Below are 24,301 nucleotides of genomic sequence, written 5' to 3' on the forward strand. Positions count from 1 at the left end.
AACAGGCAAACATAAAATCCATAAAAACTAGGAATCAAATTTAGTACAGATATGGGACCTGTTACCCAGAATACTTGGGACCTGGGATTTCCCACTCTGTAAGCAACATGTAAACAACAAATAAACCCAATAGGATTGTTTTGCCTCCAAGAAGGATGAATTATATTTTAGTTGGCATCATGTACAAGGTACTGTCTTATTATCACAGGGAAAAGGGAAATCAATTGTAAAAATTGTTAAAATGGAGTCTATGGGAAATGGCCTCCCAATAATTTAGAGCTTTAGATCCCATACCTGTACTGATATTTACAGCATGGCTAGCAAAGCTACAGTATGGAAACCAAACGAGCAAGAGCAAACAGAGCCATGAAGTTAGTAGTGAATTTCTACTGCCACCAATCCCCAACTAATAAAGGTTGCAGTTGAGAAGAGCTGAAGAAGCCTGGACATCCTGCATAGGGATATAGATGGGTGAAGCTGTAATGTACACTGAATACTGTCCTGTGCGGCAACAGATATGCTTAGTACAGTACTGCCTGCAGGCTGAAACCATGCACTTTACAGTGGGCTAAATTACTGGAAAAGAGGTGATTTTAGATATATTCTAAATTAAACAACTTGGTCAATATTTGCAGTGTGGTACAATATGTAACTCAAAAAGGGTTAAACAAACGTGTCAATAGCCTACAAACTCTCTGATGTTAATATTTTTAGTATCAGAGATACAGATATTCTCCAGATTAAGGGACAGCCATCTCCCATATTATGGCATATTATGGCTGGTTTTAATTTTTAAAAAATATTACCTTTGTTTTAATAAAAACAGTAGCTTGAATTTGATGGCAACTAAGCTGCATGAATCCATATTGGTGGCAAATCAATCCTATTGGGTTTATTTAATGCTTAAATGATTTTTAGCAGACATACCTGTATGGTATGAAGATCTAAATTATGGAAAGACCCCTTAATCAGAAAACTCCAGGTCCAAAGCATTCTGCATAACAGATCCTATACAGCTTATACCCTCCACTGATACAGCACTGGTCGGCCCGGCCTAGTTTAACCTGGCAACATTTAAAAAAAGGAAAATCATCTCATGCACCATGAATACATCTGGTCTCTGCTTTTAAAAGAAACACACAGACTTTCTCAGCCAGAAAGGATACAGCTCTGGGCAGGGATATTAGGACTAGCAAATAGAAAGGACTGTGCCTTACAAGGCAAACAGATCAGACATTACAAGCCGGTTTAAATTGCCATATCTACATTATCCAGTCTTGCTTCTTGCTAATATACAATCTATATTAATAGCTGATATTCCTGGCCTCTTACCCCTTAAAAAAAACACCCTACAACTGTGACAAACATGGCTATATCCATTTTAACTGTATTGCACCGTACACGCTGACTCACTAACTCACCAGCTGTGCACCCCTTCCACCCCCTTCTGCAGCTAAGAATACCTTTTGTGTGTATGGACAGTGATATCTCATACCAAGTAATATGTGAATTGCACACAATTAGCTATCGTGGGTATGTGCATGAATGTCACACATCTAATTTGAACTCTGCATTAAAATGTCACCCTGTTCACGTGCAGAGAAAGTATATCTTTAACCCAGCAAAAGCCTCCTAGATAAACACACTGTTTGTTTGACTCTGTGCAGCGAGGAAGGGTGGGATTGGCCATTCATCCACAAAACAACCAACTGTGAACATGATTTGCATCAGAAATTACTAAAAATATCATGTGTGATTCATTCATTACAGCTTTAAAATAACCAAAAAGTTAACAAATAACAAGAGGCGTGTAATGTAAACAGAGCGTATTGAAATAGAAAATACAATTGTGAAACATTTTCTTGAAATGTAGTCTTTAAACATTTCTCCAAAACTTACAATAAATTACTATATATTACATGAATGCAGTTTCCTCAACAGCTGAGAGAAATGACTTTCCATTACACATAATACTTACTGGTCCAAGGTTATAATCTTTCAGAAGAAAACTGCAACAAAAGCTTGGCTGTTCAGGATGTTTATAAGCCCAATTTATATCAACATCCTGGTCCTATTTGAGAATATGACATAGTGGCCTCTAATTTTATTCTGGGGAATGAATCACCACACCTGGAGACCCTCATAATGCTCGATCAGAGATGGAAATATATTGATCCGGTGCAACAAGCTCAGAATACCAGCATAGCACTCAGCAACTTTAGACAAATAGTCTGCTGCTTACATCACAGCTTAAGATTTAATACTTTAATACACAACACTGTACAGCAGAAGTGATACATCTTCTCCTCAAGAAAAGAGTCTTCAGCTAGGGGAGTGGAACCAACTGTATGGACAGACAGCAGGCACTCAATGAGCAGTCTTCCAAAAAGATGTGCCAAGCAGAGTCAAGCAGAGTTTTATTTATGCCCAAGCAGAGCCTTATGTGTTTTGTGTTACACAGGCCTAGAGCCTATGATACAGCATTTGTATAACACAGAATGTGGAAAGCTACCTCTGCTTGTGCATAAATAAAACTCAACTTGCTTTTTAAATACCTGTTTGGAAGAATGCTTGAGTGTCTCCGCTCTATCCATACAGTTGACTTTTTGTCTCAGTTACTCTCAGATCTGCATGTCTGAGCCATCAAACTGAACTGATGAAAAAATGCTATTTGGCCTTCCAAGTGTGTGGCCATATTGTACAATATATCAATATCTGGCTATTTGGACTACGGTCCAGTTAATCACCTGCAGACTGAATACATGGCAACCTATTTATGGTCACCTTAAGATGTCTTAAGTAGCTTTTTGGTCCAGAAATAATTTGCTCTCATTTACTTATGCTAGATTTCTAAGTCTTTAACCTCAGATACCACAACTCATTTTTTTTAACACTGTGGGTTACTGCTTGCAAGGTGCTACCATATATATGGAGTGCTAAAGGAAACTATTATACAATGTATTAGTACAAGCAATGTCCTTTGTCAAGAAATGCCTAATTATCTGAATGTTGCTGCCAAAATCATACATACTATGATGTATGATCTCTAATTCCTTTGCACTCCCCACCACTTCTCCTGCACAGCACGCACCATCCTTTAAATTGCTCTATTGGTTGTGTTTTTGCTGTTACTGATGGGCAAGGGCAGAGATATTTGGAGGCAAAAGGATGGGCTCACCAAGAAAATCAACAAGACATCAATAAAAAAAACAGCTGGGCCAAATCAGGCCGATCTGGATCATTCTGCAGGTCTACACAGCAAGTACCACATCCTTGCATTATGGGGTCTGCAAACTAGTCTGACAGCTAGATGGCTAATTTTAAGCCTTATTGCATGCTGCTGACAAGCTACCAACTTGGTCTGCAGGGGCAGAGTTTGCAGCTTATAGTGCTTATGCATAGCCAGCTTAAAACAGGTGGTGAACTAAATGGAGGCACTACATGTTTGATACCATGAATAAATGGGGCACATCGTATCTAAACTGTTAGCAGCGCTAGTGCTAATTTTGTCAACTCTTTGAGGAAAGAAAACAGAACATTCACACAGACCAAAATTGGTCACTTAATGCTAGATCAATAAATAGAAGTTATTTTTACTTTCTGAAATGCTGTATTTCCTGTACTGCATTATTTTAGCCCGCAGCCATAGTTTTTCACTGGGTCAGCATTACCAAGAGTACATTTCCTAATGGAGAAAATGATTCTCTAGAAACATATACATTTGAATACGTCGCTGCCATATTAATGGCCCATTCCAACGTGGACATTGTTAGTCTATACTAGATAAAGTCAGTGGGGCTCATTTATAAACATTGGGCATATTTACATCTGGGCAGAAACCCACAGCAACCAATCAGTGATTAGTTTTTTTGCCAGCTGCAAGTTAAACACTAAAGCAGCCATCTGATTGGTTGGCACGGGTTATTGCCCAGATGCAAATTTGACCAGTGTTTATAAATGATCGCCAGTGACATAATGTAACCTCTTAATAAGCTAAAGTGCTTTCCATGTGACTGGCAAGAAGTTGAATTTGCAGCCTGAAGGCTGCATTTCTGTGGCTACTGTACAGATATAACTTGCAATTCACCTTTTCTACGGAGGAAAGTAATCCATGAAACTTATTTGCTTTTTTTGTAGAAACAAAAGGCTACATGTGATATTATCCAACTGTGAAATTTACTAAATTGCTTGTTTAAGGAAAACGTTACTAGGATGCATGACCATGACTTAATTTAATGACTAATAAAACAAATCATAATTGATGTATTTTAGTGGTAGTGATAATCTGCAATAGATAATAGTTTATGGTACCTGAATGACTGTCAATGTATTTTGTATGTTCTATAAATAGGCTGATTCCCTGGTCTAATCTGAAACAAGTCAAACCACAGTAACCATTTTTTGAACAGGTCAGTCATTTCAGTTGCAGCCAACACAATCAGTTGAATGAACAAATGTATTTCTGGTAACAATTTAACTTTACAAACTATGTGGGCTTTAATGAACACTGACAAATCCAACTCCTTTATTTTGGCTTCCAGTTCATAAGTACTATCATCTAGCAACACATACATATAAGAAAAATCAAAAATACTTAATAAAATCACAAAGGTTTTACAGTTAATATTCTTTATGTATAGGGCTGACTGTATTATTCAGGAAATACAGGAAAGACCTATGTGTTACCTGGAGCACTATAACACTAAATGCCTTATGATTAAGTTCCCCTTATAGACTGTAGAGCTAACTGGATTATTAAGGCTTTTTTGAAAGAAAAGTGACTTTTCACCCACAGGGCCAGATTCAATTCAGTGAGTGGAAAGTTTATCACGTGAAAACTCATGAACGAGATTCAATTTTAGATGCAATTCAATTCAGAAACACATATCTCACTGTTTATAACATGAAAACTCTTTTGAAGTCTATGGGAAAAAACTTGAACTAAATATAAAGAAAAGGTTTTTTCCCTTCGAATTGAATCTCATCCATGAGTTTTCATGTGATAAACCATGAGATAGCTTTTTCTCAACGAAATGAATCTGGTCTATAGTGTGATGTGATGGTACCAGGCTATAAACTCTTATGTAAAGTTAACTCTCCCATTGCTCATGTTTAAGGGCTTGAGCAGCTGGAGCCAATGTTTGATTTTGGGAGTTCTTATTGGATCTTTACCATTACTGGGCATATCTTTGCTGTCACAGAGCTGTACCTTTAGAATAGGAAAAGCTCTGTGTCAACACAGACAACAACAACAAAAAAACTCAATCAAGGCTGTTACATACTTTAAATGTAGGCACTTTTTAATACAGAAGAAATTAAATGCCGCTTTAGCATTATTATTACAAGTATTATTATCAGGATTTGGGACTAATGAAAGCATCTGAACTTGAGGTTCCGTGTTTCTGAATGTTTTCATACCCAAACATCCTTTTCATTTCTTTCATGTTTGTATTGGCACGTGTGATTGGCAGCCAACAGCACTAATTTTCTATTAGAGACAAAGGGTGAAAGGGTTTTTGTTTGTTTGTTGCTTTTAAATATAACTTCATTTCTTCCCTAAGTAAAACTTTTCGTTTACCTTTGTACTTTATTTCCCCTTCTTTTTACTTGCAGTTTATCTAAATGCCTGAAGAATTGCTTACTCATAAGTCTTGTACATTTTGCCTTAATTCCTCTGTCTGGGGACTTAAGTGAAAATGTTTCAAAGTCATTTTCAGATAGTACTGTATTAACATTTTCTAAACATTTCAGCTACAGTGGTTTGCAAGCTTAGCTTATTATTCAGATGCACACATTTCCAGCCTGACTTGCTCCCTGAAATTGTTACTCCTACTGCCATAGTTTTAATGCCTTTAAGGAATGCTGAAATTGACCATTTTACAGTAAATGTGGGCATAGCTTTTGAAGTAGAAGGTATATGTATATTCAAATGGTTTCTAGGAACATTTGTTTTCCATTCTGCATTGTTGAAATGAAATGGATACAGAGGAACCATACTGATGTTCTATACCCAATGGCATAAACTGTGCAAGTTAGCAGTGGATTGTGGATTCAGCTTTTTTTAAATGGAGCATATTGAGCCATGAAAAGAGTCATTGCATCGCATGGCTGTGAGGCAAGGGACTTAACTGCTGACTAGAAACTGGCTCCGGAGAAAGAATTGAAAATAGACTTTTGCAAGAAAAAATGTCATACCCCAATGTAAAGCCTTGTATGCAAAAATTCAGCCTGTTATAATGTAAACATCTAACTAAAACTCTGGTAACGCTTTGGATAAACGCATTTATAAACGTCGAGTTATTATTATTGTTTCATATGGATAACAAAGTAGTCAGTGAAACATCACAAACTGAACGTGTTGTTTAACATCACAGTAATCTCTAAACTGAAATAAAGATGGCAGAAACCTACTGAATGATGCCGCACAATATGTACCATACTGCATATAGCAGCTCTTTCCTACTTTCTATACAAACACTGCAACAAAGTAGATGCAGAGTTACAATGTACTGGTGATCACTATTATTTTTCTATAATACAAATAAAACATTATCTTACAAGTGAACTTTATACAACAGGCTCCCGTCTATATTTATCAGCATTAAAATGCAGGTGCGAGGGGAGAATAACTTTTCAAAGCCTATTACTTTTCACAGCCTATTGCAAAACAGCATTTAGTCAAATGACACATCTGTTGGCCTGCATGGTACCTTTAGACAAACACAAAAAACATTATTGGGTAAGTGAAATATGGAGTTTGAAGCTGACTGAAATTAAAGGGGTTGTTCATCTATGTAACATTTAGTATGTTATAGAATGTCCTATTCATATTAACTTTTCAGCTAGTCCTCAATTTTTACAGTTTTTGCCTTCTTCTGACCCAGGCAGCCAAACAACTATTCCTCTTTGATGCTACAATTTTATTATTGTTACTTATGCTTTTCTCCAAGCCTTCTCCTATTCATATTCCAGTGTCTCATTTAAACCATGGCCTGGACCCTGGCCTGGACAACTGCTGAAATTACATACTGAAAAACTGCCAAACAAAAGACTAAATTCAAAAACTACAAAAAATAAAAATAAAAAAAGGAAGGCAAATTACAAATTTACATTTAAAGATTAGCCCTTGCCTAAAGTTAGTAACCTAGGGAGACATAAGCTTTTTTAAATAGAAACAAAAGAAGACAAAATGATTAGGAAAGAAATTTTGTAACTTAGAATGCATGGCCCAGAGTAATGAATTTAGCTTGTATAAAACTGGCAAATACAAAGCATCCCTTTGATAATGTGATTATGACACTGCATTTAAAATATACAAAGTGACCTGCCTTGTCATATAAAGTTTGGAGGCAGCCACTGAAGTTAAAGGTGGTCATACACGGGCAGATTTAATCTGCCAATTAGTCCCATTCCAACTGCTCACAAATGGGGCCCTCTGAAAGTCTGTCCAACTGATATCTGGCCCATACACATGCTGTAGTAGTCAGCTGAAGATAAACATATTTTCCAGCACATCCAATAGGAATCTAGTAGATTCCAATGAGAAATTGGAAATCAAAATACTGCAAAGTCAGGCAGGTTTATCTTAAATTTTCCATTGTTAATATGTTTGTGTCATAACAAAATATAAACTTTTAGTACTTTTACCATGACATTTTCATAATGGAGCTGCACAGTGGTTTCGCAAACAGAAAAAAGGTACAAAAATGTTCTACAACTACTTTCTGGATTTCATGTTTTATTTTCTACAGACTTTCCCAAGAATGTGGATCTATGGTCTCATTCTACATTTAACAGTGAATCAAATATACAACAGATGCCCAGAAACTGAAACATATACAGAGCCATAACACCTTCCAGTCACACACACATATATAGAATATTTTTTCCTCTTGCACACCATTAATATTTATATAGCAACAGCAGTTTTGTCATCTGCCTGTCAGGTGCACAAAACTGACAAACATATCCAATGTTTTCAGCTTTTCCAAACCTCAAGGGTCCTTTATCAGAATAAATGTCCTCCCAAGGATTGAGACACTGATATGTTGCTGAACACATTTCTTTTACCATGAACAATAGTGTTGTTGCAACATTTTTTGCAGAAAGAGATTTAGAGGTGTACATTCAAGTTCATGGGAGATAAAAAAAAAGCAGGTGTGCTGTAAAAGCCATCAATAAAATCTTAACAGCTAATAGTATACACAGAGCTACACACCTCCCAACATTTCAGTGTTCAAATGTAGGACAAATCAGGCCCCTGACCATTTTTCTCCATTATTTTGGTGGAAAGTTCACATAGATGGCTAATTATTACTTTCAGGATAGGCTGTATAAGTAAAAACCAACCTGGATTGTTTTAATAGGTAAGGCTATAATATAATAAAGGCACACAGTGACACAGAGTGAGTCTACCTCTTTGGAAATTTTGGATAAGTGCAGAATCTAGTGGTTGTTGCTCATAGTTCAATGATCACGCAATACTTAAAATTGTTTTGCAGTGGAAATTTGAATACATGTATTGCAATAGGATATAAACAAATAAAGAGAGCACAGCAGAAGCTAAAAATTCAGAGTTGCAGAGAACACAGCAATGCCAATTCTCTGAGCAACTGGCTATTGATATCCCTATACACCCTTGTGCTTCTAGAGTCATGTTTTTAAAAAGAAGCATCATGGAATTCTATTGTGTATGGTTTGAATGCATAATTTTGACAAAAAATAAACAGCTTTTATATGAAGACATAACTATATTTTATATCTGAACCACCAAAATATTTTGTACAAGGGCAAGACTCTTAAGCAAGCTTATTGTGTTCTGGAATGCATTTCTTGGTTCAGATTAGACAGTAAAAAGTGTCTTTCTGGCAAATGCTAATTAAACTAGGTACTTGCTGGATCTACTTTAAATCTGGTAAATATCACAGTGTCCCAGTCTCTATTCATCATGATTTTGTTTTTGTCTGATTTAGTATATGTGACAAGAAGCATGGTGACCTTTATGAAAATATCCTTGTTTTTGATGCAGTAATCTTTGTATCATGCATAAGCAAACCTAGAAATTCACCCTGGGAACATAAACATTCCATTCCAGTAAAGAACAACAGTACAATGAAGCTGAAATGCCAAAAGAATTTAAAGCTACTTCAAGACTGCATGACTGATATAATGCACGCCCCCCCAACAATCCCGCAAACAAAGGATCTGTATCAAATTCTGAGTTGCAATCATAAGATTATAAGCCAGTGCACAATATAGCAATATATTAGCTCCACTGTATAACAAAACAGTATATGTAACAGCAAATAGGATAGACATTAACAGAAAACTATATACAGGTATTGGATCCGTTATCCGGAAACCCATTATCCAGAAAGTTCCGAATTATGGAAAGGCTGTCCCCCATTATAAGCAAATAATTTAAATTTTTCTTTAATTTTTCTCTCTAATAAAACAGTACCTTGTACTTGATCCCAACTAAGATACAATTAATCCTTATTGGATAAGGAAAGGCTAGTAAAGAGTTAATCTCAAGCTGCAAGCATACCATCAGTTGTCTCAATAGTGCCCTTAAGTCTCCCCATATTTCACCTGTTCAGAAGATCTGAAGCCAAACAGGAAGAAAAAATGCTGAGCTGTGTAAAGAAAGTTCCCATAATGCCTCACTCCTGCACAGACACCCAGACTCAGTTAGTAAGACTAGTAAGAGTCAGCTTCCTGCTGATTGGCTCAGATCCACATTCCTAATGGGGGGGAGTGAGTTCTTAACATTCTTGAGGGAGGGGGAGCAGGAAAGAGCAGAGAACAGAAAGCTGCGTGTTCGTGGCACAGGAATTACAGACACAACTAATCTTTTTTCAGAGAAGTCAGTGAAGCGTTTCTGTGAGTGCTTATGGCTGTATTTACATAGACCTTTCTGATAAAGCTTACTTAGTTTTTACCTTTCTTTCTCCTTAAATGGTTTATTAAATGTTTAAATAAACTTTTAGTAGGCTTAAGGTATGGACATCCAAATTACCGAAAGATCCCTTATCCCGAGCATTCTGGATAATGGGCCCCATACCTGTACTAGCATACTAATCTATTTGTCTGACTTTTTATCAGTAACCCTGACAGACTAATCTCATTTCCCTATACTATTTTGTTTTCTCCTTATGAGTAATTACCTTGAGTTGAGGTCCCCACCCCATAATTCACCCTATTTTCTTATCTGTATACAGCAATATATATATATATATAAATGGAAAAAATGTCAGCACTCTTAGGATTTTCATACTATACCAGTATGAAAATCCTAAGAGTGCTGACATTTTTTCCATTTAAAGATCTCTTTGCTCTAGCACCAAGGTATAGCAACTTTTTCTGGTGTGCTTCCCATATATAGTGGCGGTATAAAATTGTGGTACAAAATGTTGGTATTTTTCTAGGGGCCAAAAGCTATTGATATTCTCTAAGTCTTTTAACATTTTTTTAGATATTGGACTGATTTACCCTAGTTAACACATCACCCAACTGACACCATAACCTCTGTCTGACTTTCCCCCTTATTAGCAATGGTTTTATTGTACGCTTTATTGGACAGATAATGTATTTCATTAAATAAAAAGACATGTTAATAAACAATTAGGGCCATCTTTACGGCTACTTAGTGACATGGATGTCTTTGTGGGATATCATTAGGCTGCAAAGATGCCAACTCAGCCATTAAATTTATCAGTCAATAAGAAGTAGCACATGAGCGTCCCAGTTTCCATTATTAGAATTTAATGAATAACATCCTTGAGTAATGTTGATAAGAATATTAATACACCAGAGATAATATTAACACTTTAGTGTCATCAACATTGGCAAAAATTTTCTGTCACATTTTTCTTTTTTTCATTTTAAACAGAAACCTGGAAATGTAGAATGCATGGAACTGGTGCTCTGGAACTTGAATGCCACAATCTCATACTCTACAATTTACATCATGTAAAGGGTAAGAACGTTTCAATGGAATAAGGGGCAGATTTATCAAAATGTGAGTTTTGAGCTTAATACATAAAAACTCATGCACATTCTATTCATTCCTATTAGATTTTTAGAAGTTTTCATGTATTAAACTCTAAACTCACATTTTAATACATCTGCCCCCAAATGTATTTGAAGGAAAAGCAGATATTGTTTGCTACTTTCTAAAAACTAATGATAACAGTAATAAAAAGAAGACTTCATCCATTCAGACATGGATCACAGGATGATCTACCTAAATTAGAGGTGTATCTAATGTTTAAAAAATGGTTTTCAAATAGTTTCTTTTTTTTACATACATTATTAATATATTTAATAGTTAAGGAGTTCTTCAACCTAACATTTTGTCCACTGCCAGCCAACACACTTATGCTGTTGCTATGCTACTCTGGACAATATTATATTTCTGTTTCACATTTGCCTTTACATAAACTTTGTTTTGCATAGTATATGCTGCACACAAATTGTAAAAATGCCAGAATACATTGATCTGTCAACCACTCCATTATTACTATATTCTGTTAATAAAAACACATAAAACATTTGTTTTGATTAATTCTGCATGTAGCGAAATGATTTGCACAGTCTTTAGCAAGGCCCAATAACTGTTGTAGATTTATGTATTGTGTCTTAAAAAGTTTGCGCTTTTTAATATTACATTTCTAAACATATCTTATCTTTTAAGTGATATTAATATTCATTTGGCTTGATAAGAAGTGTAATCGCCCTAATTAAACCTCTAACCCTTTGAATTGATAGTATACATTTTTACGCCATTTATATGGATCAGATAGTGGGTCATCCCATTAATGCCTTTGTATATGACGTTTGGAAACACGAAGCTGCAAATTCAATTTCCTAGTTACTATAATGAATCCATGTGCTTTTGCCTGGAGCATAAATGACAAAAATAGTGTCAAGATCATAGAGCCATGTGATAAAAAGGACAAAATCACTTTATCAAACTACAGTCAGTCAGATGAACAAGTGGAGTAATTAAATGGTATTAACCCTAATATCAAGAACATTAATTAGGCTATAACTAAAATGCATTTTGTGGCACACTTAAATATCGACTTGGGTATTATTTACTAGAACCACAGGAAGGCTGTGATGTGACTGGCATACAAATATATGTAAAGCAGGTGATTCTAAAGTGATGAGGTTCCTGAGTAAATTGAGCAATTAATATTCTGTCATGCCTATGTCATGTATAAAATGTTTGACAAGCCCATTTGCATCAAATTTTTCATGCCTACAAAAAAAAAATCAATGTGACCTAGAGGGGCGTGATTGTTGGGGGACATATAAAAAGAGCTACACTGACAAAGATATGTTTACCATTTTGACACACAACAAATGCTAAGATAATGTTGCCATGTAAGCTTCTCTGGAAATATCAAACTAGAGGCAACTCAAGATGAAACTATTCTCCTTGACCAAAACATCTGTGTGTGTTGGTTTTACATAAAATATAAAACTGCCTGCAAATACAAATCTTGGGCATGAATAAATGTTTTATTAAAAAGTTTGCAAAGAGATTTGTGAAATAATTGTCCAGTTGAATTGCAAGAATTGCCTTTGAATATGAGTAAACTAGATCAAAGAACATAGAAGATGTTGAAAGTTACAAATGGCAGCGTCTTCAACTTTGTCCTTAGGTCTAAGAGTCTGTTTTCAAAAGAGTTTTAGCAACTCTTATTCGGTAATGTGACTTTCTAATTTGAATAAAGTCAACTCATCTCATCAGACAACAGTTTAATACATAACTGAGATGGAGTATTTGAAATCTATAAAAAGCACATGTTGTTACAGCTTAACAACTACATTTAAACTTAGTTGCAGTTGGGAGCAGTATCTAATATAATGGAATGTTCAGAAAATTGAATATATAAACGCTCAGCCTTACTGCTCACACGGCACGATGCGTCAATCCCCAATAGCCCACCGCTTGGCTTTTTTGGAATATCACAAGAAAAGAGGAGAGCACCTTCATGCAGATGAACTGCTTCAGCCTTTATTCAAACCACAGCCTGAAACATGTTGTGTGCTGTGGTTTGAATAAAGGCTGAAGCAGTTCATCTGCATGAAGGTGCTCTCCTCTTTTCTTGTGATATAATAGAATGTTGTAACACTGTAGCTTTTCTGGTGCCACTTGCTAGCTCAGCAAATCTTCAATAAGGTTCAGTAAATCCTACCTGTCTATTGCTGTGGCAATTTTATTCATTTCCCTGGGCATGTTTACCCCCCTATAGAAAAGTCACTCCAATTTAGCAGCATTTTTGTAGCTATGTACCTGCAGAATCTGTCTGTATTGTAAGCAACTTTTCAGCAGGCATATTTTAAAAAAGTAGAGGATATGATTATTGTACAGGTATGGGACCTGTTATCCAGAATGCTTGGGGCCTGGTGTTTACCAGAAAAGGGGTTTTTCCATCTGCTAAAAAAAATAATTTAAACATTAATTAAAACCAATAGTAAAGTTTTGCCTCCAAAAAGCATTACTTATATCTTAGATGGAATATAAGGTACTGTTACAGAGAAAGAGGCAATTGTTTTTAAAAATCTGAATTATTTGATTACAATGGAGCCTATTGGAGATGGCCTACATATTCTGTAGTGTACTGAGAAAAAAAACAAGATACAGGTACATCATACATTCAAATGTGTCATTTTCAGATTTAGAGATTTAAAAATAAAAAATCTGGCACTTAGTGAAGAGCCCAGCATCATGACCTGCAGCTCAGCCCTATCGGTACTAACAAAGTCCTGATGTGGGTTGTGCATCCCGCAGCTCCTACTTGTACATTAGAATGACACACAAGTTAGGGGCAGGTAGGGGAGGATACCTATGTACTTTCCCCCACCCACAACTTACTATAAGAAAGAGTGACAGTCAAATATGGGTGCTTTAACAGTACTATTTCTTTTTGTCTAGTAGTCAATACTCCCCATGTGCTATTAGCCTAAAGACTATACACTACACAATATTGTAACTAATAAGAAACATAATCCTTTAGTTAATACAGAGTGCTGCAGGGAGTTCTGTAATTACCAGCTGCTTTAAGCACTCAGTAACTGGTTTCCATCTGTGCCCTGTGCCTCTGGGCTGGATATCTGAAATAAGCATAAAGGAACCAGAGGGCCAGGCATTCTGCTTTGTGTGGTGTTCATTTATAAGATCAAAATACTCTTGTCCTGTTTGTCTTCTAAATATACCGACATAAACAATGGCTGGACTGAGGCTTTTGACAACAATTAAGTAGTTTCACATCACATGATATATATGTAACCATGAAAAATGACCATGAAATACTGCCTTAAATCACTGAGATCCTTTTGCAATCACTTAATTTATACATAGCTGTATTAACAGGCAAATTATTTATAAAAATATATATTTTAGAGAACATACTATGGTTTTTTTAATCATATGTATTAGTTACACTACAATATACTGTATGTAGACACCCTTACAGCCAAAGCAACAATAATAGGTGTAATAGACATAAAATTGAAGAATGCAAAAGGGGGCAAAAATGAGCCTGGTAGCTGCGCATTCAGCCTTTTTAATGTTAGTGTAAATTATCCCTAAAATAAACTACTTGTATAAGAATGTGCTGAAATGCTGAAAATCAGCTGTAATCAGTGAGCACATTTCCCTCAGCCAAGGAGACGAGTTGTTCCTTACATACAGATAAGTATCAGTAAAGTGCAGAAAACCAGGAATAATAGCTTTTCGTATTAGCAAACCTGCTATTACATCTATTGTGGCCCTGTAGCACAGTAACTCGACCTTGCATTTACTGGCTTAGGTAAACTGTTTCCAGAAGCCAGGCGCATTTCACAAAAACCAGCAGGACACAGCAGGTAAAGGCCTTCTGAACGCTAATTGTCTTTGGTTGACGCGTAAGTGTGCGCATTTGAATGAAGATGAATAGAGCTCTTCAGCCCAAGGTTTAATTACTTGTGTATTTAATAGGTATGAGTTATCAATTATTACAGGTGTCTATTGCGCAAACATTTCAGCCGGGCATAATGGGCATGATTTATCGGGATACTGAGGTGTAACAACAACATCTTGGAGCTGGTTAGTCTTTTACAATAAGCTGTTTTTCATTCCCTCTTATCTAAATCTGTTGCCTTTGCATCTGTGCTGCTTTTTTTGCTTTTTTGTCAAAACACGATCTGCTCGTACGCCTGCCAAAGAAGCTTTCTTATTGGAATCATTTAGTGTAAAATTGCTTGCATACCCTGTTAGACTTGTACGTAGGACTGGTGGTGATCTTTAGGAAGGCAATTCATCAGACAAACACAAGATTTCTGAAGTATTTAAAAGCAGAAACCAAATATAAATAAAGGTGTTTGGGGAAGTCATAATTCCCCCCCCCCATCTCCCGCATCATTTTTGACAGCAATGAGTAGAGGTAACCAAACTACTTGGTTATATTTGGAAGACTAGCTAAAACAGGCCATTTGCCAAATCAGAACTTGTTTTGCATGCCGCAGTATTTGAATATTTGTTTTATTATAAACCAGTCTAACAAATTTTGAACCTGTACTACATACTAGCTATTATGCACATCATTTGGTGAGTTGCGATATCCATATTAGTCAAATTTTTGCATTCTCCAAAATATATGCCCAAAGTTTGCTCTCTTTCTAGTGACCCCAGCCAGTTACCCAACCAGATGCTTTAAAACAGTTAACCAGTAAATGCTATCTTCTGATTCATTACTCCAAAGGTTTTATACAATACCATCTTTGTGTCTGTTAAGGTTTACAGTATGCAAGCCCGGCATTGCCATATTAACAGTTACAGTGGACAGCTATGCCATACAAGATACATGTGATGTATTCTAAAAGACAAACTCAGAGAAATATGGCATTGACAGCTTAGGACTTAATGAGCAATGCACCTCAATCACTTGACATTAATATGGAGTGAATGCTGCATAATCAAGTAAAGAAATCCCACACTGATTGGATTTTCCTGATCCTGCTGCAGAAGGCTTGGCTGCAGAAGGTCATGTATCATTTTGCACATTCGGTGCCTCGGTGGGGATTACAGTTGGCATTCTTGTACATCTCAAATCATCTGTTTATATATTCCATGCATACAATCTTGTGTATTGAGTGCTACTGCACATTGCTTTGGTGCACATGGAAGCAGAAATAATTCAGGCAATTCCGTTCAGTCAAGTAGCTGATATTGAATGACATGATTACAGATGTCCTCAGGACTCGGCTCTTCAGTAAGAAAGGGTTAAAGGTTATGATTACACTGATGATTACAAGAGAAATGCATGCACACTGGCTTGATTTTATTTGCAATCTGTTCCGTTCCTCTCTCCACAGTTCTTTGTAATCAAAATGAATAGTAAAAACAAAATATTAAAGAGAAAATCTAATATCTGTGGGAAGTAGTAATTATACCCTCTTTGTATTTTTTAAAGCTATTCTCTTGCCACACAGCTCTCTGCACTCTGGACTCTCTACTTTTCACAGTATAAACCTAAAGCTGATAAACTACAGTTGGTGCAAGGAAACTGTGACTTTACCAAGTCAAAAAGGAACTGATGACGTACATAAAATACCAGCCAACCAGCCCCAGGCCTTACTTTTGTGACAAAAGATATGGGCAGATAATTTTCCTTTTAACACTTACATTTATGCATATATCACAACATTCTCAATATTCCTTTAAAGGGATTGTTTGCCATTAAATTAACTTTTAGTATGATGTACAGAGATATGTTCTGAGGCAATTTGCAACTGGTCTTCATTTCCTTTCCAACCCTTTTGTTCAGAAGCTCTATCGTTTTAAATTTCAGCAGCTATATGGTTACTAGGGTTCAAATGAATTAACTATGAATTATATTATGAGAGATTAGAATATGAATAGGAGAAGGCTTAAATGAAAATATACATTAAAAAAAGTAACAATAACAATACAATTATTGCCAGAAAATAATGAAAAAAACTATAACAAATAAAAAGTAGTTACTTTCTCAAAAAAAAAAAAAAAATGAGTTGAAATCTTTCTCACTTTAATACATCTGTTTCACAGTGTTACTGTCTTTTTAAGGCAGAATTCATAAAAAGTCAAATCCTACTTATAAAACTTACTTAAGTTACTGCAAATTGACTAGACAGGTGTTCTCAGTGCAGGCTAAAGCCTCAAGGCAAAACCCAGCAGACTCCCAAGTATTCCACTGAATGATAGATGGCATGTGTAAAACTCGTGAAATGTATATAAAATGTTGATGCTAATGAACAAATAATATGAAGGAACAAATAAGAAACGTATTAAGGTGTAAAAACGAAGAGAAATGAAGATGAGTAAACAATAAAGGGGCTCTAAATCTGTTCAATTTACAAAGCACCTCACAAACAGGATCTGGGAACCTGACAAGACCTCAGAAAACCAGACAGGTGGTGGCCCTAATCTGTCGAATAAAGACACAATTCCTTGGGTTTGCTGCCGGATAGCTTAACTTTTCAAGTAATCTGTTCAGCCGAGTCATAGATAGGAAATCTTGCACACTTTCACCATTTGCTAATGAGTTACAGAGCTCCAGATGGCTTGATCTTAAACATCAACTTCCAGTATGTTAAATAGAAAGTTTAGAATGAACTTTTATTATATTGACACATTTTGAGGGTTTTTTTTAATAACTTTTAATTTACTATTATTTTTGCTTCTGTTTTTTTGTTCTGCAGTTTTGAACTTTGTGGATTGCTAAGGTTGCTCTATCTGATTTTTGATCTGGCACACTCTGCAAAGTGCAGCACACCCATGGGCAGAATGCTCTTACCATGAGTACTAAGGGGCATGAGCATGAGTACTCTTGTGCCACTTAATGCTTTTGCGCTTGCAACCAGGGGCTTAGGAAATGACCTCAATAATGTTACAACAACATCTGTTATTGTATTGTAGGCATCAATAGAATATTCATACAGAATCTATTATATTAAAAAATGTTATCTAGAAAGCTCCAATATGTGGCAACTCTATTTCCCATAATTAAACAAAGAATTGTTAATGCTTAAAGGAGAAGGAAAGTCATTTTGGCATTTTACTGCCAATAGATTTGCCACATTAGTGCCACCTAGAATGCTATATTTATTCTGCAGAAAGCATTACCATACCTGAGTAAAGAAACCTAAAATCTTTCTCTGTTTGTTTAAGATTGCAGCTGCCATTTTAGCTTGGACTTCATAGCTTCCTGCTACAGCTCTAGTCATTATAGCTCAGATTACACATTCCTAAGGGTGGGGGGAGGGTGTTTTATGAATTCTTATGGGAGGAGAAGGAGAAGGGAGAGAGAAGAGACCTGCGTGACAAGATTTCGTCAGGCTTCGCCATACAAAAAAACAGCGTTTTTTAAAGCATTTTTTTATTCTGTCTAAACATATGTAAACTAATGGCATATAAACTAGTGTTCAACAGCATAATTCAGCATTTATTTTACACAGCTTTTTACACCATTTTTTCAGTGAATGTAATTTTACACAGCATAATAAATAGGCCCCAATATGTATGGCGCATCAGCTACAGAGCAAGTTAAGAGACTGAGAGGTTAAGAGACTGCCAAATATACACTGAAGGGTGATTATTTGTTATTTGCCTGAAAACAGATATCCCCTTTGGTAAGTTTAGCTACGAATGCGATATGTGCTAATATGCAAACTAAAATCAATGGTGAAATTGAGACAGGATTTATGTTTTACTATAACTGAGGGTAGGTCTAATATGAGTTATTTACACTTAGGAAATGATATCCCTGAACATTGCAGTTCCTTAAAAATATATCACATACAATAGACTATCCTATAAATAAAGCCTTTTAATGAAAAATTATTTTTCCAGTTGTTTGTGCCACTGGAAAATTAAAGTTAGCATAACTGCAATTTTAAGTACTAAAGGCCACCCTCTGGCTCACATGAGGCACTGTGCTCACACACAAACCAAAGGCATGCATACATGCATGCATACATCAGCCAATGAATGGAGAGAGCTGTTTATTCCTGTTACACTATTTCCTGTCAGATGACAGGAAATGTTAGTCGCCCCCAGTGACTTTAATCAATTACCTGGTGCCCCGGGCTGGTGCTCCTGTTAGCAGAAAACTACACCAGCCCGGACAACCTGCAAAGGAGTGATCCTCTTCCTTCTGTCTTCTTTATTCGCAATGTTGGGGCTAACACGTGCAATAAAGTGAAAAGGTTGTTTTGTTTTTTGTTAAAGTTTGTTTTTACTCTACTGTGCATGTGCAAGCTGCAAAAAATAAGGAAGAGGCTCACTCATTGGTTCCCCGGGCCAGTGTAGTTTTCGCCAAACACCAGCACCGTAAGTGATTACAATAACTGGGGGGGGGTGCCTAAAATTTTAGCACCCCCAGTGATTGAGACTTTTCTTCTCCTTTAAATGGAAGTATGCCTTAATTGGCTTGATATAATTCAAAGATAAGCAGCTTATATCTACAAATCTATCTGGGATGGTATTAATAGTGACAATAGTGGCATACCTCTAGCATAATACTCCCTGGCCATCTACCTGCTGAGAGTTTTTATTGGGTAGAGTTCATAGCTGACAGCTAAGTCAGGTAGAATGCTTGGCACCAACAATATTTGTGGCTGGAATATTGGTGGCGCTAGATTACTCTAATTGTCCTCACTTATGGTGTACTCTAAGTAGTTGAAACAGTAGAATGCAGTACAATCTTGGAGGCTTGATTTTAAGGGCAACATGTAAAAATTCACCCAGGATTCAGCCTGTTAAGAAAAAAAAGCCACATGTGCTTTAAAAGACTTCTTAGGTTCCCGATTAACCTGTAGGAATTCAGGTTATTCCTTGTAGAGTTAGCAAACACTTCTCCAGTTTTTAGGTGGTTTTAAAATGAAAGCAAAGATCTTTCATTTAGGGAACTTGTGTTCTGACAGAAAGAGCAAGCTACAGCATGCAGCAAAACAGTTCACAATCCATTTTTGTTACTTTAGTCTCTTGCACCTGCAGTTCAATGTCTGCAATTTCAGAAAACTCTATGCTGTTATTTAAATACGTACCATGACTGGTTCCCCATTGTGAACTAACTACCCATCCTAACAGGATACCATTTTAAATATAGCAGTGAACCCACCTGCTAGAGTACTAAAAAGGGCAATTTTCAACACATTCAGCTCCCCTGGTGTTACACAATGGTTTCCATATTTAGCCCCAGGCCATAATGCTCACAGTCACATTTGCACCTGAATGCTTTCTCAACCACAAAGAAAGATTGCTGTTTGTCGGGCATCTATATTGTGAACTGCTGACATACAAAAAAATTATATACATACAAACACACATATACACACACACATACATACATACATATCACAGCAACAATGTAATTATCACAAGTAAAAGCAAGCATGCAAAAGAAGCCTCACAAAAGGCAGGTATAAAGTCCAGGGTTCCCTTAAACCTAAGTGCCATATTCTGCAAAGCACTCACTGGCATACTGGGGCTAGTAGGTGCCAATACTTTATTAAGTAGTTCATTCACAGGTGCAGATATTTGCACCTAGTAGTGTGCCTTGCAATCATAAATAAACCTTGTTACATTTGCTTATTACTTTACTCTGTTGGAATGGACAATTTACACAGAAGTGATCAATATTGACCTTCTCTTTATCTTGTGGAGCATAGCAGTATATTTATAATATTCAAAGAGCTGTTTAGCTATGTGTGCATCAGAAGTTTAAAGGAACAGTAACACCAAAAAATTGAAGAGTTTTAAAGTAAAAGAAATATAATGTACTGTTGCCCTGCACTGGTTAAAGTTGTGTGTTTGCTACAGTAACCCTACTATAGTTTATATAAATAACCTGCTGTGTAGACACGGGGGCAGCCATTCAAGCTGGAAAAAAGGAGAAAAGGCACAGGTTACATAGCAGATAACAGATAAGTTCTGTAGAATATAATGGGGGTTTATCTGTTATCTGTTAAGTGCCTGTGCCTTTTCTCCTTTGAATGGCTGCCTCCATGGCTACACAGCTGCATTCTTTATATAAACCATAGTAGGGATTCTGAGGCAAACACCCCAGTTGTACCAGTGCAGAGCAGCAGTACATTATATTGGAATTTCTTTTATACACTTGAATTTTTTGGTGTTACTGGTCCTTTAACCTCCCAGCCCATTCAGTGTACAAAACACTTGCGGAGAAATTGTCCATCACTTCTGACAAGCAATTATTAAGGTGCATCCAAACACTTGAATCAATAACTGTACTTCATTCATCTACCTGATGCCATATAGAAATCAAGTGCAAGTGACCATGCAAATGCTATTCTCTGTGGATGTTTCTTAAAAATGTGATGTTCTGAAAATTACAAGCAATTTTTGTAACTGTGCAGGGGTCAAACATGGATAAACATAGGACACAAGTCAAAGCTGTTCATGAAAGTTCATGAAATAAATATAAAAAAAAATGTCTGAAACTTATTCTACTGAGTTATTCTGTTTTGTAACCGAAAGACAATTTTTGGAAGTCTTTTAAGACTCAGAATAGATAGGCAATACAAGGGAATAAGTGCATTCCCAAACTTTGAATTTTCCTGTATAAACTTATAGTGATAGAAACAGAGTTTAATGAGCTCATTCTCCCATCACCAGTAGGGTTCCCTACATACAATTCTGAGCAACTACAACAGATTTTTGAAAAGCACCTTGGATTGGTTGATACTAAGGGGCACATTTACTAATCCACGAATGTCCGAAAAGCGTCCGAATGCGTTTTTTTCGTAATGATCGGTACTTTGCGACTTTTTCACAAATTGTCGCGACTTTTTCGAGCGCTCAATACGAAAGTTGCGACAATTCTCCAAAGGCATAATGGCAATGAAAAAGTCGCGACAATTCACGAAATTTGTTATGGCTATGAAAAAGTCGCGACAATTCGCGCAAGTCGTACCGGTTACGAAAAAGTCGCGACAATTTACGGGAAAATCGTAACGGTGACGAAAAAATCGCAAAAAATACGAAAAAGTCGCAAAATGTTCGTTTTCCAATCCGAATTTTTCTCATTCGGATTCGGATTCGTGGATTAGTAAATCAGCCCCTTAGTCTCTCTTCACTTAGACCTTAAACTCATTCTTAGACCTTTTAAATGAATGCTTTATTGATGTCCTCCCCTCTTCTTCAGTTGCACTGCAGTTTGTTATCCTCTGACAGACTGCCCTGTTATTTGACAGTGGGACATACACATATATGAAGAGGGCAACACAGCAGGATAGACTTATGAAAATAAGATTAAAAATAATTTTGGGCATATACCCTGTATCCTTTATCCCAGTGATCCCTAATCAGTGGCTCACAAGCACCTTTTTGCTCACCAACCCCTTGGATGTTGCTCCCAGTGGCCTTTGAGCAAGTGCTCATGTTTGAATTTCTGACTTGGATGCAAGTTTTGGAGACATAGAGACCATGTGTACTGCCAAACAGAGACTCCTGCAGTCTGAAACTATTTAAATGTTGTTTACAGGTAAAAAAGCTCGGGCCCCCTGCTTTATCACAAAAGAAGATGAAATACGTAAAGGAGACTGGAGGGGGGGGGGTTAACATAGTAAGCAATTATGTATAAAGACTTCTTTTGAGGAGCTTCTGATTCCTACAAAGCATATATGAAATGAATATCTCCTCCTCCAGTCACTCACTAGGGTGTAATGGTACACAACGCACTACAGTATTAATTCAAATCGGAGACCACATTTTGAAAACTCCCATCTATCAAATATTTTTTCAAAAAGGTCTTTGACTCATTACTGGAAGTGAATTTGCCACAATTGGCACTAATATGATTTTATTTTATACACTTGACAATTTTGCTGATCTCTTGTGAAAAAAACCACAACAGCTACTTTTTTGCAGAGCCCGCACAATATGTGAAGCAGCCTTTCCAATGCAACAGCAATGAAAGTTTGGAAAGCATTGCACGGGAGATTGGAGGGGAAGTCACGGTTACTTGTCTTTGCTTCTCACAAAAAGGAGCCTTCAGCTGTACAAGTTTAAAGTGTGCTCTGATCCACTGTTACAGTGACAGAATGATCATTTTTAGCAGTTCAGTGTGTCCCCCAGGCTAGCAAAGAGAAGCTTCAAAGCAATGACTGCTTTTGTAACTGGAAACCTTAGACATTGGCCTTAATAAACAGCAATCACTTATTTGTTTAGCAGCAAAAATATAATTATATTTTGTAATTACCGTAAAACATTTGGAACCGTAATGAAATATCACTGTTCTTGTCTGCAGTTCTGTGTCCAAATCTCTCTAAAAAATGTAACCAAGAGAAAAAAAAACCCCATGAAACATGGTTTATCTTTTACTAATGTCGTCAGATGAAAGCTAAGCTGACAACCTGCCACCCAAGGCTGATGAGCATTTAATCTTTCCGAACAGGAAATGTCCAAAGGTAAGAGTAAGAAAATGAAAATATTATTAATGCGGTATATCAACTTAACGCTCTGCAATGCAATTATTTCTGCTCTTCATGGAATGTTTTCATAAAAAGGTGGAAGCTCAGAAGTGGCAGACATTTTGTATACTGTCTGAAGTTTAAGTTTGTATGGAAATGGTTGCCATATTACACAAAAATGAAGGAAATGAGATCAAAAAACAAATTCACGACACCCTACTCTTGGCCACACTGCACATTGACAACACTTTCACTGCCTCCACTCTCAGGTCCAAATTTTTGTGTTCCCCTTATTTGCCATAAAGCACAACCCCTGCAAGGTGGAGAGCTTATTTTGCATTGTTCATTATATAGGCATAAGTGGCCAGCGCTCTCTAATTGGCTGCCTACAGCAGTGGCAGGGGTTATTCAGTCTAAAGGCCAAGTAGAAGTTTGTATGTTTCCGTATAGGCTATAGCTGCTTTAATTGTGTTCATTAAAAGGAGTAATATATTGCAGCATAGGGAAATATCTATTTCTGTGTAAACTAATAACAAATATCTTTAAAAAAAAAAAAAAAAGTAAAGTCAAACAAGGATACATTAGGTTTAAACTATTTTACACAGTTTTATAAATATGCCCCAAAGTCATTGGGCTCCAGAACCGTAAATTAAATACTGTATCCATGTGTGGGAAATGGCTGACTAAGTCATTGTGTGGGATTGTGTGCTCAGCTTTAACCTTAGTTGCATGTGTCTGTCCCTAAGAAGTTAGATTATACACACTTTAGCATTATTGTGTCAAAGCAAATGCCAATGCAAATGAATAATTCACTAACTAAAATACTCTAGTCAAC

At 36.5% G+C, this 24,301-nt stretch overlaps 1 protein-coding gene across 4 annotated transcripts in view; it reads right to left on the reverse strand.

Annotated features, from left to right (window-relative positions):
• Positions 1 to 24,301, reverse strand: part of pcdh11x (protocadherin 11 X-linked) — a 797,852-nt gene that overhangs the window by 750,631 nt on the left and 22,920 nt on the right. The gene's annotated exons all lie outside the window — the stretch shown is intronic.

Source organism: Xenopus tropicalis, chromosome 8, assembly GCF_000004195.4.
Source record: "Xenopus tropicalis strain Nigerian chromosome 8, UCB_Xtro_10.0, whole genome shotgun sequence".
Classification (NCBI taxonomy): Eukaryota; Metazoa; Chordata; class Amphibia; order Anura; family Pipidae; genus Xenopus; species Xenopus tropicalis.